The sequence below is a fragment of the Phalangium opilio genome, unplaced genomic scaffold, assembly GCF_054372755.1.
Source record: "Phalangium opilio isolate 3A_F unplaced genomic scaffold, DU_Popi_V2 ptg000078l_1, whole genome shotgun sequence".
Lineage (NCBI taxonomy): Eukaryota > Metazoa > Arthropoda > Arachnida > Opiliones > Phalangiidae > Phalangium > Phalangium opilio.
The window spans coordinates 4,568,500-4,582,656 of NW_028324186.1; the positions used below are offsets into that span (position 1 = coordinate 4,568,500).

The window sequence follows — 14,157 nt, forward strand, 5'->3', positions numbered from 1 at the left end:
GATAAATTCAGAACGGAGATAAATAGCGACTTAACTAAAAAACTAGCGCCACTGGACAAAATAAAAAAGGAAATTTCCGAAGACATTTCGCTGAAGCTAGAGGTTATTAAGTCGGACCTAGTAGATTATTGCCGAGACGTTGTGGAAGATAAAATAAAAAAGGATTTGACTGATCTCAAGGATTTAAAGGTGAACTTTGACTCTGCCGTTGAAGACTGGCGTAAAACTGAGGAGGAAGTAAAACTGTTACGACAGAAACTTGAAACCTTTACGAATTTGCCGGAAGAAAATGGAGAGAAAGGTCTGTTGGCAAATGTAGTTAAGAGGGCTGTACATGAAATCAGCTACAAGCAAGAAAAGGCTAACAACATAATAGTTTTTGGGGCTACGGACGCGTATTTTGAACAGCCAAATGCGGCTGGTATTTGGTTTGAAGAAACACTTGGCCTGCGAAAAGATTCTATTGAGGTCTTACACTGCCAACGCTTTCAAGGAGAAGGGCGAGTTCCTAGACCTATACGTATTACTTTCAAAGATGCAGAAATGAAGAAGTGTGTCCTGGAGAAGTCTAAAGTACTAGCTACGATCGAAGGATGCTCCAAAATTTTTCTCCGACCAGATCTGACTCGCGCTGAGCAGTATGACCGTCGTCGATTCATTCAGGGAAGGAAAAACAAAAAACCATCTGGCGCTATTTCTACTGAAACTCCAAGAAACCAAGCCTCGCATTAACGGGGCTCATTGGCTTCCCCAGGTCGACGAAAGCGTTGTCGGCGTGGGAGGGGAAAATCTGTAAATAAATGTGTAAATATTGGCTTTCTAAATATGCAAGGTGGGCGAAAAAGAGAAAAATGGTCAGAACTTTATGCTCAAATGTGTGCGACGGACACCCCTATATTTGGGCTAGCAGAAACGTTCCTTAGAGATCAGGAATATCCTGATTCTTGTCCTGGATACTCTTGGTTCGGCATAAACCGCACAAACTCGGAGAAGAAGGGTGGAGGCATTGGTGTGATGGTTATGGACAAGATAAAATGCGATTGTATCAAAAAATGCAAGGAACATATATGGCTTAAATTACATTTGCGACCGCGCCCATTACTTCTAGCTGTTGTATACATGGCTACCGAACAAGAAAATATCGAGTGGAACGCAAGCATATTCCGATGCCTATCAAGCGACTTGATTACTTTGAATCCGGATTACGCCTATCCAGTTTGTATATTGGGCGACTTTAATGCTCACATCAGGATACTAGATGGTCGGGACAATGCTACTGGACGGCTGTTGCAAGATTGGGTATCGGACCATGATTTACAGCTAGTAAACCTAGATACTACCTTGTGTGAGGGTAGATATACTTGGTCGGCAAGAGGTTCTGTCACTACCATAGACTACGCGGTCGTTAACAATGCGATGCTTCCACTTATAGAGAAAATGCGTATAGACGAAGAGGGCCTGATCAGCTTAGGAAGCGATCACAATGCTATAACACTCACTGTCTCGCTGAGAAACTCTCGTGAACTAGCAAAACCAGCTGCTCAGTGTCAAACCCGGTGGCGAACAGATAACTTGGCACGTGTACAAGATTACTCCCGATGTGTTGAAGAACGCCTAGGACAGTCAGTTTCTAACTCTTATGAAGCTTTCAATCATATTTTATTGTCTTCTGCAAAAACTACCCTGGGACAGACGAAAAAAGATGCCCATAAGCGAGTTCAAAAACGGTGGTTTGACAGCGATGTTAAGGCAGCCATTAAAGCGCGAAAACAAGCAAATAAAGAATACCGAAAGATGGCTAGGATTAAATCACAAACCGCTCAGACCTCCGCACTATGGCAAACCTATTTGGAGAGAAAGAGAGAGGTTGCTCGACTAGTCGCCAGGAAAATTAAAGAAATTGACGCCCTTACTGAGGCTGACATATTAGCCGATAAAAAACTAGCTTCGAAAAAATTCTGGAAGCTATTTAAAGACCCGCGAAAACCGGACACGCTACCTCGTATCAAAGCTTCGGATGATACCCTTCTCACTAGCCCGCACTCCATAAAGTTAAGATTAGAAGAATACCACCAAGATATGGAATTGAGTTTCAAAAGCCAACATTCCTGCATCATACCTTTCTTGGCTGCGGAAGACGGGCCTCCCCCATTGTTGGTGCACTGTCCAAATATTATGGAAGAAATCTCCCTGTATGAATTGAATCTGGCATTGTCTAGATTGTTGACTGGAAAGGCGGCTGGAAAAGACACCATAACCAATGAGCTACTAAAACAGTTGGGCCCTATCGCTCGGGATAAGCTTTGCGACATTTTTAATACGGCACTCTTTACTAATGAAATACCTTCCCTATGGAACCGCACAGAAATAAGATTAATATTTAAAGGAGGAAATAAGGACGAAGAGGACCTCTCATCGTATAGACCCATAGCGTTATCCCAATGCACCTCGAAGCTATATATGTCTATCTTAAAGGATCGCCTAGAACATTTCGTCGAATCCAATGGAGTTATTGGGGAATTACAAAATGGATTTAGAAGAGACAGACGTGGCGCTGATAATCTATTCATTGTGACGCAGAGTATTGAAATGGCCAAGATTGAAAATAGAGACATATACCTGGGGTTCCTAGACTTAAAGAAAGCGTATGATAGCGTCAATCGTGATCAGCTATGGAACACGTTGCTGCACCTTGGTATTCCAGGACCATTCATCCAACATATTTCCCAGCTCTATGACGACACTCAATATCGTTATTGGTTGGGCGATACGGCGACTGACTTTCTCCGTAGCGAGGTTGGGCTTAAACAGGGCTGCCCGCTTTCCCCTATTTTATTCGCACTATACCTTCAACCGTTGGAGCGGAAGTTATTGTTATCAAGCAGGGGTTTTCATTTCAAACACCCGTCTAATGCAACAATTGATTTCATCATCCCAGGAATTTTCTTCGCGGACGACATTTGTATTATGGCGGAAAGCGCTTCGGAATTAAGCGAGTTACTCAAAACTTGCGAGTCATATGCCAAGTCATTTGGTCTACTCTTCTGCCCCAATAAATGCCAAATCCTCCATTATGGGAAAGAAGCAAATTCACCTTTCTCGTTTACACTCCAGGGAAGTGAGATTTCTATAGCGAAAGCGGTCACATACCTGGGCGTCCGATTTAACCCGCATGATGACTACCTAGCCGACTTTGAAACCTCTCTTGCTAGTAAGGCAAATCGCCACCTTGGAGCGATAAAACACAAGGGCTGCCATTCCTACAATAAGTACCGCGTCATTCGGAACCTTTGGAAGAGCGTTGCAGTGCCAAGTCTAACCTATGGGAACGAGGTGCTCTGTCTCAAGGAGTTCGCGAGAACAGCGTGTGAGCGTGCTCAAACCGCTGCAGGTAAAACAGCTGTGGGTGGCAATTTTATGACGGCAACCGCAGCCATTACTGGCGAGATGGCTTGGTCTTCCTTTGTCTCCAGAGAGGCTAAGAGTAAACTACGTTACCTTGGACGCCTAATCTTCATGGAGGAATCCAGGGTCACCAAACAGATTTATAAATACCTGCGGGCAATGGGTCATCGTACTCGATGGGTAAACCGCCTGTCGTTCCTTGACAGAGCATATGGCAGCGGAGCCAGCAGATCGGGAGCTTCATCTCATAGAGAATGGTGCATCATTGTTGATACTTCTGTTAAAGCCCTATCAGAGAAGAAGTGGAGAAGTGAAGTAGCTCGCCACCACAGTCTATCAATCTATGCGGCGAAACTGACTCCATCGGTGGAACCCTTCTATGCCAACGGGATGGCGAGCGATTTGCTTTTCCTAGCACGATCTGGGGCACTCCCCACTGCGGCTAGATTGTCAGAAATTTTCACGGAAGACCCAACTTGTCCGCGATGTGGTGCCGCATGGGAAGATGTGGCGCATATTGTAATGGAGTGTCCCGCGTTCGACCACTTCCGTGTAAATGTTCCCCCAACTATGAGCCCCACCCTGAGGATGAAACTGGGGTTTGAGACGGCAACCCGAAAGGACGCTGTGGCGTCGACCAAACTATTACTCAAAGAGTGGAACACTATGCGCCTGACTTCTCAAGCTAACGCGTGAAGAAAGCCCTGTTATTTATACATTTATTTATACATTTCTATCTATTTTATTTGAACTTATATAATTTTGTTAAAAAGCTGTACATTATACTACTTGTGAGCAATTACTTGCTCCTCCCTGATTTAAAAGGGATTCACCTATGTGAAAAGTTAATAAATATTCATTCATTCAGGTAAAATTCGTGTCCAGAAGATAAGCCAGAATGCTAGCATTTTGATCAAGCTCTAACGTGCTTGTGGCGCAATGCATAACGCGTCTGCCTTCGAAGCAGAAAATTCCGGGTTAGAGTCCTAGCAAGCTCGGTAATACCATTTAAAGATGATTATTAGAGTATAACGGAAGGGAAAATTTATAATATTGCAATGCTTCAATAGCATTTTGATCAACCTCTAACGGGCTTGTGGCGCAATGCATAACGCGTCTGCCTTCGAAGCAGAAAATTCCAGGTTCGAGTCCTGGCAAGCTCGGTATTACCATTTAAAGATGATTATTAGAGTATAACGAAGGGAAATTTATAATATTGCAATGCTTCAATAGCATTTTGATCAAGCTCTAACGGGCTTGTGGCGCAATGAATTACGCCTGTGCCTACGGAGCAGAAGATTCCAGGTTCGAGTCCTGGCAAGCTCTATGTTTATTTTCGTAAAAGATCTTTTATGCGTCATAAAGAATGCATAAATACAATGTTTGGAAATTTTATTTATAATACGAAGCTAGGGCTTGTGGCGCAATGCTTAACGCGTCTGCCTTCGAAGCAGAAAATTCCAGGTTCGAGTCCTGGCAAGCTCGGTATTACCATTTAAAGATGATTATTAGAGTATAACGGAAGGGAAATTTATAATATTGCAATGCTTCTATAGCATTTTGATCAACCTATAGCGGGCTTGTGGCGCAATGAATTACGCCTGTGCCTACGGAGCAGAAGATTCCAGGTTCGAGTCCTGGCAAGCTCTATGTTTATTTTCGTAAAAGATCTTTTATGCGTCATAAAGAATGCATAAATACAATGTTTGGACATTTTATTTATAATACGAAGCTAGGGCTTGTGGCGTAATGGATAACGTGTCTGCCTTCGAAGCAGAAGATTCCAGGTTCGAGTCCTGGCAAGCTCGTTGTTTATTTTCGTAAAAGATCTTTTATGCGTCATAAAGAATGCATAAATACAATGTTTGGAAATTTTATTTATAATACGCGGCTAGGGCTTGTGGCGTAATGGATAACGTGTCTGCCTTCGAAGCAGAAGATTCCGGGTTTGATTCCTGGCAAGCTCGGTATTACCATTTAAAGATGATTATTAAAGTATAACGGAAGGGAAATTTATAATATTGCAATGCTTCTATAGCATTTTGATCAACCTATAGCGGGCTTGTGGCGCAATGGATAACACGTCTGCCTACGGAGCAGAAGATTCCAGGTTCGAGTCCTGGCAAGCTCGTTGTTTATTTTCGTAAAAGATCTTTTATGCGTCATAAAGAATGCATAAATACAATGTTTGGAAATTTTATTTATAATACGAAGCTAGGGCTTGTGGCGTAATGGATAACGTGTCTGCCTTCGAAGCAGAAGATTCCAGGTTCGAGTCCTGGCAAGCTCGTTGTTTATTTTCGTAAAAGATCTTTTATGCGTCATAAAGAATGCATAAATACAATGTTTGGAAATTTTATTTATAATACGAAGCTAGGGCTTGTGGCGTAATGGATAACGTGTCTGCCTTCGAAGCAGCAGATTCCAGGTTCGAGTCCTGGCAAGCTCTATGTTTATTTTCGTAAAAGATCTTTTATGCTTCATAAAGAATGCATAAATACAATGTTTGGAAATTTTATTTATAATACGAAGCTAGGGCTTGTGGCGTAATGGATAACGTGTCTGCCTTCGAAGCAGAAGATTCCGGGTTAGAGTCCTAGCAAGCTCGGTAATACCATTTAAAGATGATTATTAGAGTATAACGGAAGGGAAAATTTATAATATTGCAATACTTCAATAGCATTTTGATCAACCTCTAACGGGCTTGTGGCGCAATGGATAACGCGTCTGCCTACGGAGCAGAAGATTCCAGGTTCGAGTCCTGGCAAGCTCGTTGTTTATTTTCGTAAAAGATCTTTTATGCGTCATAAAGAATGCATAAATACAATGTTTGGAAATTTTATTTATAATACGAAGCTAGGGCTTGTGGCGTAATGGATAACGTGTCTGCCTTCGAAGCAGAAGATTCCAGGTTCGAGTCCTGGCAAGCTCGTTGTTTATTTTCGTAAAAGATCTTTTATGCGTCATAAAGAATGCATAAATACAATATTTGGAAATTTTATTTATAATACGCGGCTAGGGCTTGTGGCGTAATGGATAACGTGTCTGCCTTCGAAGCAGAAGATTCCGGGTTTGATTCCTGGCAAGCTCGGTATTACCATTTAAAGATGATTATTAAAGTATAACGGAAGGGAAATTTATAATATTGCAATGCTTCTATAGCATTTTGATCAACCTATAGCGGGCTTGTGGCGCAATGGATAACACGTCTGCCTACGGAGCAGAAGATTCCAGGTTCGAGTCCTGGCAAGCTCGTTGTTTATTTTCGTAAAAGATCTTTTATGCGTCATAAAGAATGCATAAATACAATGTTTGGAAATTTTATTTATAATACGAAGCTAGGGCTTGTGGCGTAATGGATAACGTGTCTGCCTTCGAAGCAGAAGATTCCAGGTTCGAGTCCTGGCAAGCTCGTTGTTTATTTTCGTAAAAGATCTTTTATGCGTCATAAAGAATGCATAAATACAATGTTTGGAAATTTTATTGATAATACGAAGCTAGGGCTTGTGGCGTAATGGATAACGTGTCTGCCTTCGAAGGTGAAGATTCCGGGTTAGAGTCCTAGCAAGCTCGGTAATACCATTTAAAGATGATTATTAGAGTATAACGGAAGGGAAAATTTATAATATTGCAATGCTTCAATAGCATTTTGATCAACCTCTAACGGGCTTGTGGCGCAATGGATAACGCGTCTGCCTACGGAGCAGAAGATTCCAGGTTCGAGTCCTGGCAAGCTCGTTGTTTATTTTCGTAAAAGATCTTTTATGCGTCATAAAGAATGCATAAAAACACTGTTTGGAAATTTTATTTATAATACGCAGCTAGGGCTTGTGGCGTAATGGATAACGTGTCTGCCTTCGAAGCAGAAGATTCCAGGTTCGAGTCCTGGCAAGCTCGTTGTTTATTTTCGTAAAAGATCTTTTATGCGTCATAAAGAATGCATAAAAACACTGTTTGGAAATTTTATTTATAATACGAAGCTAGGGCTTGTGGCGTAATGGATAACGTGTCTGCCTTCGAAGCAGAAGATTCCAGGTTCCAGTCCTGGCAAGCTCGTTGTTTATTTTCGTAAAAGATCTTTTATGCGTCATAAAGAATGCATAAATACAATGTTTGGAAATTTTATTTATAATACGAAGCTAGGGCTTGTGGCGTAATGGATAACGTGTCTGCCTTCGAAGCAGAATATTCCAGGTTCGAGTCCTGGCAAGCTCGTTGTTTATTTTCGTAAAAGATCTTTTATGCGTCATAAAGAATGCATAAATACAATGTTTGGAAATTTTATTTATAATACGAAGCTAGGGCTTGTGGCGTAATGGATAACGTGTCTGCCTTCGAAGGTGAAGATTCCGGGTTAGAGTCCTAGCAAGCTCGGTAATACCATTTAAAGATGATTATTAGAGTATAACGGAAGGGAAAATTTATAATATTGCAATGCTTCAATAGCATTTTGATCAACCTCTAACGGGCTTGTGGCGCAATGGATAACGCGTCTGCCTACGGAGCAGAAGATTCCAGGTTCGAGTCCTGGCAAGCTCGTTGTTTATTTTCGTAAAAGATCTTTTATGCGTCATAAAGAATGCATAAAAACACTGTTTGGAAATTTTATTTATAATACGAAGCTAGGGCTTGTGGCGTAATGGATAACGTGTCTGCCTTCGAAGCAGAAGATTCCAGGTTCCAGTCCTGGCAAGCTCGTTGTTTATTTTCGTAAAAGATCTTTTATGCGTCATAAAGAATGCATAAAAACACTGTTTGGAAATTTTATTTATAATACGAAGCTAGGGCTTGTGGCGTAATGGATAACGTGTCTGCCTTCGAAGCAGAAGATTCCAGGTTCGAGTCCTGGCAAGCTCGTTGTTTATTTTCGTAAAAGATCTTTTATGCGTCATAAAGAATGCATAAAAACACTGTTTGGAAATTTTATTTATAATACGAAGCTAGGGCTTGTGGCGTAATGGATAACGTGTCTGCCTTCGAAGCAGAAGATTCCAGGTTCCAGTCCTGGCAAGCTCGTTGTTTATTTTCGTAAAAGATCTTTTATGCGTCATAAAGAATGCATAAATTCAATGTTTGGAAATTTTATTTATAATACGAAGCTAGGGCTTGTGGCGTAATGGATAACGTGTCTGCCTTCGAAGGTGAAGATTCCGGGTTAGAGTCCTAGCAAGCTCGGTAATACCATTTAAAGATGATTATTAGAGTATAACGGAAGGGAAAATTTATAATATTGCAATGCTTCAATAGCATTTTGATCAACCTCTAACGGGCTTGTGGCGCAATGGATAACGCGTCTGCCTACGGATTAGAAGATTCCAGGTTCGAGTCCTGGCAAGCTCGTTGTTTATTTTCGTAAAAGATCTTTTATGCGTCATAAAGAATGCATAAAAACACTGTTTGGAAATTTTATTTATAATACGAAGCTAGGGCTTGTGGCGTAATGGATAACGTGTCTGCCTTCGAAGCAGAAGATTCCAGGTTCGAGTCCTGGCAAGCTCGTTGTTTATTTTCGTAAAAGATCTTTTATGCGTCATAAAGAATGCATAAAAACACTGTTTGGAAATTTTATTTATAATACGAAGCTAGGGCTTGTGGCGTAATGGATAACGTGTCTGCCTTCGAAGCAGAAGATTCCAGATTCCAGTCCTGGCAAGCTCGTTGTTTATTTTCGTAAAAGATCTTTTATGCGTCATAAAGAATGCATAAATACAATGTTTGGAAATTTTATTTATAATACGAAGCTAGGGCTTGTGGCGTAATGGATAACGTGTCTGCCTTCGAAGGTGAAGATTCCGGGTTAGAGTCCTAGCAAGCTCGGTAATACCATTTAAAGATGATTATTAGAGTATAACGGAAGGGAAAATTTATAATATTGCAATGCTTCAATAGCATTTTGATCAACCTCTAACGGGCTTGTGGCGCAATGGATAACGCGTCTGCCTACGGAGCAGAAGATTCCAGGTTCGAGTCCTGGCAAGCTCGTTGTTTATTTTCGTAAAAGATCTTTTATGCGTCATAAAGAATGCATAAAAACACTGTTTGGAAATTTTATTTATAATACGAAGCTAGGGCTTGTGGCGTAATGGATAACGTGTCTGCCTTCGAAGCAGAAGATTCCAGGTTCGAGTCCTGGCAAGCTCGTTGTTTATTTTCGTAAAAGATCTTTTATGCGTCATAAAGAATGCATAAAAACACTGTTTGGAAATTTTATTTATAATACGAAGCTAGGGCTTGTGGCGTAATGGATAACGTGTCTGCCTTCGAAGCAGAAGATTCCAGGTTCCAGTCCTGGCAAGCTCGTTGTTTATTTTCGTAAAAGATCTTTTATGCGTCATAAAGAATGCATAAATTCAATGTTTGGAAATTTTATTTATAATACGAAGCTAGGGCTTGTGGCGTAATGGATAACGTGTCTGCCTTCGAAGCAGAATATTCCAGGTTCGAGTCCTGGCAAGCTCGTTGTTTATTTTCGTAAAAGATCTTTTATGCGTCATAAAGAATGCATAAAAACACTGTTTGGAAATTTTATTTATAGTACGAAGCTAGGGCTTGTGGCGTAATGGATAACGTGTCTGCCTTCGAAGCAGAAGATTCCAGGTTCCAGTCCTGGCAAGCTCGTTGTTTATTTTCGTAAAAGATCTTTTATGCGTCATAAAGAATGCATAAATACAATGTTTGGAAATTTTATTTATAATACGAAGCTAGGGCTTGTGGCGTAATGGGTAACGTGTCTGCCTTCGAAGCAGAAGATTCCGGGTTCGAGTCCTGGCAAGCTCAGTATTACCATTTAAAGATGATTATTAGAGTATAACGGAAGGGAAATTTATAATATTGCAATGCTTCAATAGCATTTTGATCAACCTCTAACGGGCTTGTGGCGCAATGGATAACGCGTCTGCCTACGGAGCAGAAGATTCCTGGTTCGAGTCCTGGCAAGCTCGTCGTTTATTTTTGTAAAAGATCTTTTATGCGTCATAAAGAATGCATAAATACAATGTTTGGAAAAATTTTTTATAACACGAAGCAAGGGCTTGTGGCGTAATGGGTAACGCGTCTGCCTTCGAAGCAGAAAATTCCAGTTTCGAGTCCTGGCAAGCTCGGCATTACCATTTGAAGATGATTATTAGAGAATAACGGAAGGGAAATTTATAATATTGCAATGCTTCAATAGCATTTTGATCAAGCTCTAACGGGCTTGTGGCGCAAGGGTTAACGCGTCTGCCTACGGAGCAGCAGATTCCAGGTTCGAGTCCTGGCAAGCTCTATGTTTATTTTCGTAAAAGATCTTTTATGCATCATAAAGGATGCATAATTACAATGTTTGGAAATTTTTATTATAGTTCGAAGCAAGGGCTTGTGGCGTAATGGGTAACGCGTCTGCCTTCGAAGCAGAAAATTCCAGGTTCGAGTCCTGGCAAGCTCGGTATTACCATTTAATGATGATTATTAGAGTATAACGAAGCGAAATTTATAATATTGCAATGCTTCAATAGCATTTTGATCAAGCTCTAACGGGCTTGTGGCGCAATGCATAACGCGTTTGCCTTCGAAGCAGAAAATTCCAGGTTCGAGTCCTGGCAAGCTCGGTATTACCATTTAAAGATGATTATTAGAGTATAACGAAGGGAAATTTATAATATTGCAATGATTCAATAGCATTTTGATCAACCTATAACGGGCTTGTGGCGCAATGAATTACGCGTGTGCCTACGGAGCAGAAGATTCCAGGTTCGAGTCCTGGCAAGCTCTATGTTTATTTTCGTAAAAGATCTTTTATGCGTCATAAAGAATGCATAAATACAATGTTTGGAAATTTTATTTATAATACGAAGCTAGGGCTTGTGGCGTAATGGATAACGTGTCCTCCTTCGAAGCAGAAGATTCCGGGTTCGAGTCCTGGCAAGCTCGGTATTACCATTTAAAGATGATTATTAGAGTATAACGGAAGGGAAATTTATAATATTGCAATGCTTCAATAGCATTTTGATCAAGCTCTAACGGGCTTGTGGCGCAATGCATAACGCGTCTGCCTTCGAAGCAGAAAATTCCAGGTTCGAGTCCTGGCAAGCTCGGTATTACCATTTAAAGATGATTATTAGAGTATAACGAAGGGAAATTTATAATATTGCAATGCTTCAATAGCATTTTGATCAAGCTCTAACGGGCTTGTGGCGCAATGAATTACGCCTGTGCCTACGGAGCAGAAGATTCCAGGTTCGAGTCCTGGCAAGCTCTATGTTTATTTTCGTAAAAGATCTTTTATGCGTCATAAAGAATGCATAAATACAATGTTTGGAAATTTTATTTATAATACGAAGCTAGGGCTTGTGGCGCAATGCTTAACGCGTCTGCCTTCGAAGCAGAAAATTCCAGGTTCGAGTCCTGGCAAGCTCGGTATTACCATTTAAAGATGATTATTAGAGTATAACGGAAGGGAAATTTATAATATTGCAATGCTTCTATAGCATTTTGATCAACCTATAGCGGGCTTGTGGCGCAATGAATTACGCCTGTGCCTACGGAGCAGAAGATTCCAGGTTCGAGTCCTGGCAAGCTCTATGTTTATTTTCGTAAAAGATCTTTTATGCGTCATAAAGAATGCATAAATACAATGTTTGGACATTTTATTTATAATACGAAGCTAGGGCTTGTGGCGTAATGGATAACGTGTCTGCCTTCGAAGCAGAAGATTCCAGGTTCGAGTCCTGGCAAGCTCGTTGTTTATTTTCGTAAAAGATCTTTATGCGTCATAAAGAATGCATAAATACAATGTTTGGAAATTTTATTTATAATACGCAGCTAGGGCTTGTGGCGTAATGGATAACGTGTCTGCCTTCGAAGCAGAAGATTCCGGGTTAGATTCCTGGCAAGCTCGGTATTACCATTTAAAGATGATTATTAGAGTATAACGGAAGGGAAATTTATAATATTGCAATGCTTCAATAGCATTTTGATCAAGCTCTAACGTGCTTGTGGCGCAATGCATAACGCGTCTGCCTTCGAAGCAGAAAATTCCAGGTTCGAGTCCTGGCAAGCTCGGTATTACCATTTAAAGATGATTATTAGAGTATAACGAAGGGAAATTTATAATATTGCAATGCTTCAATAGCATTTTGATCAACCTATAACGGGCTTGTGGCGCAATGAATTACGCCTGTGCCTACGGAGCAGAAGATTCCAGGTTCGAGTCCTGGCAAGCTCGTTGTTTATTTTCGTAAAAGATCTTTTATGCGTCATAAAGAATGCATAAATACAATGTTTGGAAATTGTATTTATAATACGCAGCTAGGGCTTGTGGCGTAATGGATAACGTGTCTGCCTTCGAAGCAGAAGATTCCGGGTTAGATTCCTGGCAAGCTCGGTATTACCATTTAAAGATGATTATTAGAGTATAACGGAAGGGAAATTTATAATATTGCAATGCTTCTATAGCATTTTGATCAACCTATAGCGGGCTTGTGGCGCAATGGATAACACGTCTGCCTACGGAGCAGAAGATTCCAGGTTCGAGTCCTTGCAAGCTCTATGTTTATTTTCGTAAAAGATCTTTTATGCGTCATAAAGAATGCATAAATACAATGTTTGGAAATTTTATTACCTCTCCGTGTGACGTAGTCCAGGAGAGGTTCTGTAACGACCGTGTCTGTCTGTCTGTCTGTCTGACTGCGTCTGCATACGATTGACAAGTGGGGATTCTGACAATCTTTTCACCCACATAGTGGGGACCCGACTTACATGTGGGGACATTTTAAAGTCCTCACTTGTAAGTAATTAGATAAATGATATAATTAGACTAATTAGAGCCCAAATTAATTTTTTTGAAAAAGTCCCCACTTGTAAGGTACTTGGGTTTTTCACATTACAAGTGGGGACCATGGAAATTAACACATATCCGAGAGATGTCGCCAGAGGTTTTCACACACCCGGGTACCCAGTTGTACGAAATGAGGACCATATGGTCTCTTCGGCGTACATGTGGGGGCTCAAAAATGGGTTTTCATTACAATAAGTACAGATAGATGTCGCTACTTCAGAAATACAAAATATACATTATTCAGCGATAACAATATAAAATCTTGTATCTCACAGACCGAACAGTGATTTTTTCATAATTTAATTACACTTGACGTACGAAAACTACTTTTCCTAATTCCTTAGGCGTCATTAAAATAACTTCATTTATAACATTAATTAACTCGATTAAAAAACTATATGTCCCCAGATGTATATTAAAAAGACGGCCAAGTTCTCCACATATTAAAATGGGGCTAAAGTTACTTATAATGTAAATTTCATCATAATTATCAATATTTTAATTTAAAAAAGTGAATTAAAATGAATTTTGAAAAAAAGTATTTTAACGACCCCAAGCTGGCAACTAAATAATTACAATTAGCAGTTAGAAAAATGTTTTAAACTAATTAGTTAGCCAATTAGTAATTTGACATATAAACTAATTCAATTCAATAAGAAATTAGTCATTTATTTTTAAACTAATTAATTTCAATTACAAATTTCTAATTAATTACCGGTATAATTAAGGTCAAAAAATTAACCGTAAGTAAAAAATAACACCATGAAAGTGCCCATGGACTTCCTACTCCGCCTTTGGTTATGCATTTATTGTTTTCAATAAAGGGGTATGAAAGCCTAACATGTATTATTCTCGAGAAATGAGAAAAGCCTCGAAACTTCCATCATGCTAAATTTAGTTTAATTTCATCATTTTTCTTGCCACTGTTCCTAAAACGG

General features: G+C 40.2%; 34 non-coding genes across 34 annotated transcripts; all 34 read left to right on the top strand.

Annotated features, from left to right (window-relative positions):
- Window positions 1-4,817: 4,817 nt before the first annotated feature.
- TRNAR-UCG (transfer RNA arginine (anticodon UCG)) lies at window positions 4,818-4,890 on the top strand. The gene has a single exon. It is a non-coding gene; the product is annotated as a tRNA-Arg (tRNA).
- A 250-nt stretch (window positions 4,891-5,140) lies between these two features.
- Window positions 5,141-5,213, top strand: TRNAR-UCG (transfer RNA arginine (anticodon UCG)). Its single transcript has one exon. It is a non-coding gene; the product is annotated as a tRNA-Arg (tRNA).
- An 86-nt stretch (window positions 5,214-5,299) lies between these two features.
- On the top strand, window positions 5,300-5,372 carry TRNAR-UCG (transfer RNA arginine (anticodon UCG)). Its single transcript has one exon. It is a non-coding gene; the product is annotated as a tRNA-Arg (tRNA).
- Window positions 5,373-5,463: 91 nt separating this feature from the next.
- TRNAR-ACG (transfer RNA arginine (anticodon ACG)) lies at window positions 5,464-5,536 on the top strand. Its single transcript has one exon. It is a non-coding gene; the product is annotated as a tRNA-Arg (tRNA).
- An 86-nt stretch (window positions 5,537-5,622) lies between these two features.
- Window positions 5,623-5,695, top strand: TRNAR-UCG (transfer RNA arginine (anticodon UCG)). Its single transcript has one exon. It is a non-coding gene; the product is annotated as a tRNA-Arg (tRNA).
- Window positions 5,696-5,781: 86 nt separating this feature from the next.
- Window positions 5,782-5,854, top strand: TRNAR-UCG (transfer RNA arginine (anticodon UCG)). The gene has a single exon. It is a non-coding gene; the product is annotated as a tRNA-Arg (tRNA).
- Window positions 5,855-6,105: 251 nt separating this feature from the next.
- Window positions 6,106-6,178, top strand: TRNAR-ACG (transfer RNA arginine (anticodon ACG)). The gene has a single exon. It is a non-coding gene; the product is annotated as a tRNA-Arg (tRNA).
- An 86-nt stretch (window positions 6,179-6,264) lies between these two features.
- TRNAR-UCG (transfer RNA arginine (anticodon UCG)) lies at window positions 6,265-6,337 on the top strand. Its single transcript has one exon. It is a non-coding gene; the product is annotated as a tRNA-Arg (tRNA).
- An 86-nt stretch (window positions 6,338-6,423) lies between these two features.
- On the top strand, window positions 6,424-6,496 carry TRNAR-UCG (transfer RNA arginine (anticodon UCG)). The gene has a single exon. It is a non-coding gene; the product is annotated as a tRNA-Arg (tRNA).
- Window positions 6,497-6,587: 91 nt separating this feature from the next.
- On the top strand, window positions 6,588-6,660 carry TRNAR-ACG (transfer RNA arginine (anticodon ACG)). The gene has a single exon. It is a non-coding gene; the product is annotated as a tRNA-Arg (tRNA).
- Window positions 6,661-6,746: 86 nt separating this feature from the next.
- TRNAR-UCG (transfer RNA arginine (anticodon UCG)) lies at window positions 6,747-6,819 on the top strand. Its single transcript has one exon. It is a non-coding gene; the product is annotated as a tRNA-Arg (tRNA).
- Window positions 6,820-7,070: 251 nt separating this feature from the next.
- On the top strand, window positions 7,071-7,143 carry TRNAR-ACG (transfer RNA arginine (anticodon ACG)). Its single transcript has one exon. It is a non-coding gene; the product is annotated as a tRNA-Arg (tRNA).
- An 86-nt stretch (window positions 7,144-7,229) lies between these two features.
- Window positions 7,230-7,302, top strand: TRNAR-UCG (transfer RNA arginine (anticodon UCG)). The gene has a single exon. It is a non-coding gene; the product is annotated as a tRNA-Arg (tRNA).
- Window positions 7,303-7,388: 86 nt separating this feature from the next.
- Window positions 7,389-7,461, top strand: TRNAR-UCG (transfer RNA arginine (anticodon UCG)). Its single transcript has one exon. It is a non-coding gene; the product is annotated as a tRNA-Arg (tRNA).
- An 86-nt stretch (window positions 7,462-7,547) lies between these two features.
- Window positions 7,548-7,620, top strand: TRNAR-UCG (transfer RNA arginine (anticodon UCG)). Its single transcript has one exon. It is a non-coding gene; the product is annotated as a tRNA-Arg (tRNA).
- A 251-nt stretch (window positions 7,621-7,871) lies between these two features.
- Window positions 7,872-7,944, top strand: TRNAR-ACG (transfer RNA arginine (anticodon ACG)). Its single transcript has one exon. It is a non-coding gene; the product is annotated as a tRNA-Arg (tRNA).
- An 86-nt stretch (window positions 7,945-8,030) lies between these two features.
- On the top strand, window positions 8,031-8,103 carry TRNAR-UCG (transfer RNA arginine (anticodon UCG)). Its single transcript has one exon. It is a non-coding gene; the product is annotated as a tRNA-Arg (tRNA).
- An 86-nt stretch (window positions 8,104-8,189) lies between these two features.
- Window positions 8,190-8,262, top strand: TRNAR-UCG (transfer RNA arginine (anticodon UCG)). Its single transcript has one exon. It is a non-coding gene; the product is annotated as a tRNA-Arg (tRNA).
- An 86-nt stretch (window positions 8,263-8,348) lies between these two features.
- Window positions 8,349-8,421, top strand: TRNAR-UCG (transfer RNA arginine (anticodon UCG)). Its single transcript has one exon. It is a non-coding gene; the product is annotated as a tRNA-Arg (tRNA).
- Window positions 8,422-8,831: 410 nt separating this feature from the next.
- On the top strand, window positions 8,832-8,904 carry TRNAR-UCG (transfer RNA arginine (anticodon UCG)). Its single transcript has one exon. It is a non-coding gene; the product is annotated as a tRNA-Arg (tRNA).
- A 410-nt stretch (window positions 8,905-9,314) lies between these two features.
- Window positions 9,315-9,387, top strand: TRNAR-ACG (transfer RNA arginine (anticodon ACG)). The gene has a single exon. It is a non-coding gene; the product is annotated as a tRNA-Arg (tRNA).
- Window positions 9,388-9,473: 86 nt separating this feature from the next.
- TRNAR-UCG (transfer RNA arginine (anticodon UCG)) lies at window positions 9,474-9,546 on the top strand. The gene has a single exon. It is a non-coding gene; the product is annotated as a tRNA-Arg (tRNA).
- Window positions 9,547-9,632: 86 nt separating this feature from the next.
- TRNAR-UCG (transfer RNA arginine (anticodon UCG)) lies at window positions 9,633-9,705 on the top strand. The gene has a single exon. It is a non-coding gene; the product is annotated as a tRNA-Arg (tRNA).
- An 86-nt stretch (window positions 9,706-9,791) lies between these two features.
- TRNAR-UCG (transfer RNA arginine (anticodon UCG)) lies at window positions 9,792-9,864 on the top strand. The gene has a single exon. It is a non-coding gene; the product is annotated as a tRNA-Arg (tRNA).
- An 86-nt stretch (window positions 9,865-9,950) lies between these two features.
- TRNAR-UCG (transfer RNA arginine (anticodon UCG)) lies at window positions 9,951-10,023 on the top strand. Its single transcript has one exon. It is a non-coding gene; the product is annotated as a tRNA-Arg (tRNA).
- An 86-nt stretch (window positions 10,024-10,109) lies between these two features.
- TRNAR-UCG (transfer RNA arginine (anticodon UCG)) lies at window positions 10,110-10,182 on the top strand. The gene has a single exon. It is a non-coding gene; the product is annotated as a tRNA-Arg (tRNA).
- Window positions 10,183-10,273: 91 nt separating this feature from the next.
- On the top strand, window positions 10,274-10,346 carry TRNAR-ACG (transfer RNA arginine (anticodon ACG)). The gene has a single exon. It is a non-coding gene; the product is annotated as a tRNA-Arg (tRNA).
- Window positions 10,347-10,432: 86 nt separating this feature from the next.
- On the top strand, window positions 10,433-10,505 carry TRNAR-UCG (transfer RNA arginine (anticodon UCG)). The gene has a single exon. It is a non-coding gene; the product is annotated as a tRNA-Arg (tRNA).
- Window positions 10,506-10,596: 91 nt separating this feature from the next.
- On the top strand, window positions 10,597-10,669 carry TRNAR-ACG (transfer RNA arginine (anticodon ACG)). The gene has a single exon. It is a non-coding gene; the product is annotated as a tRNA-Arg (tRNA).
- An 86-nt stretch (window positions 10,670-10,755) lies between these two features.
- Window positions 10,756-10,828, top strand: TRNAR-UCG (transfer RNA arginine (anticodon UCG)). The gene has a single exon. It is a non-coding gene; the product is annotated as a tRNA-Arg (tRNA).
- An 898-nt stretch (window positions 10,829-11,726) lies between these two features.
- Window positions 11,727-11,799, top strand: TRNAR-UCG (transfer RNA arginine (anticodon UCG)). Its single transcript has one exon. It is a non-coding gene; the product is annotated as a tRNA-Arg (tRNA).
- Window positions 11,800-12,049: 250 nt separating this feature from the next.
- TRNAR-UCG (transfer RNA arginine (anticodon UCG)) lies at window positions 12,050-12,122 on the top strand. The gene has a single exon. It is a non-coding gene; the product is annotated as a tRNA-Arg (tRNA).
- An 85-nt stretch (window positions 12,123-12,207) lies between these two features.
- Window positions 12,208-12,280, top strand: TRNAR-UCG (transfer RNA arginine (anticodon UCG)). Its single transcript has one exon. It is a non-coding gene; the product is annotated as a tRNA-Arg (tRNA).
- Window positions 12,281-12,693: 413 nt separating this feature from the next.
- On the top strand, window positions 12,694-12,766 carry TRNAR-UCG (transfer RNA arginine (anticodon UCG)). The gene has a single exon. It is a non-coding gene; the product is annotated as a tRNA-Arg (tRNA).
- The last annotated feature ends 1,391 nt before the right edge of the window (window positions 12,767-14,157 follow it).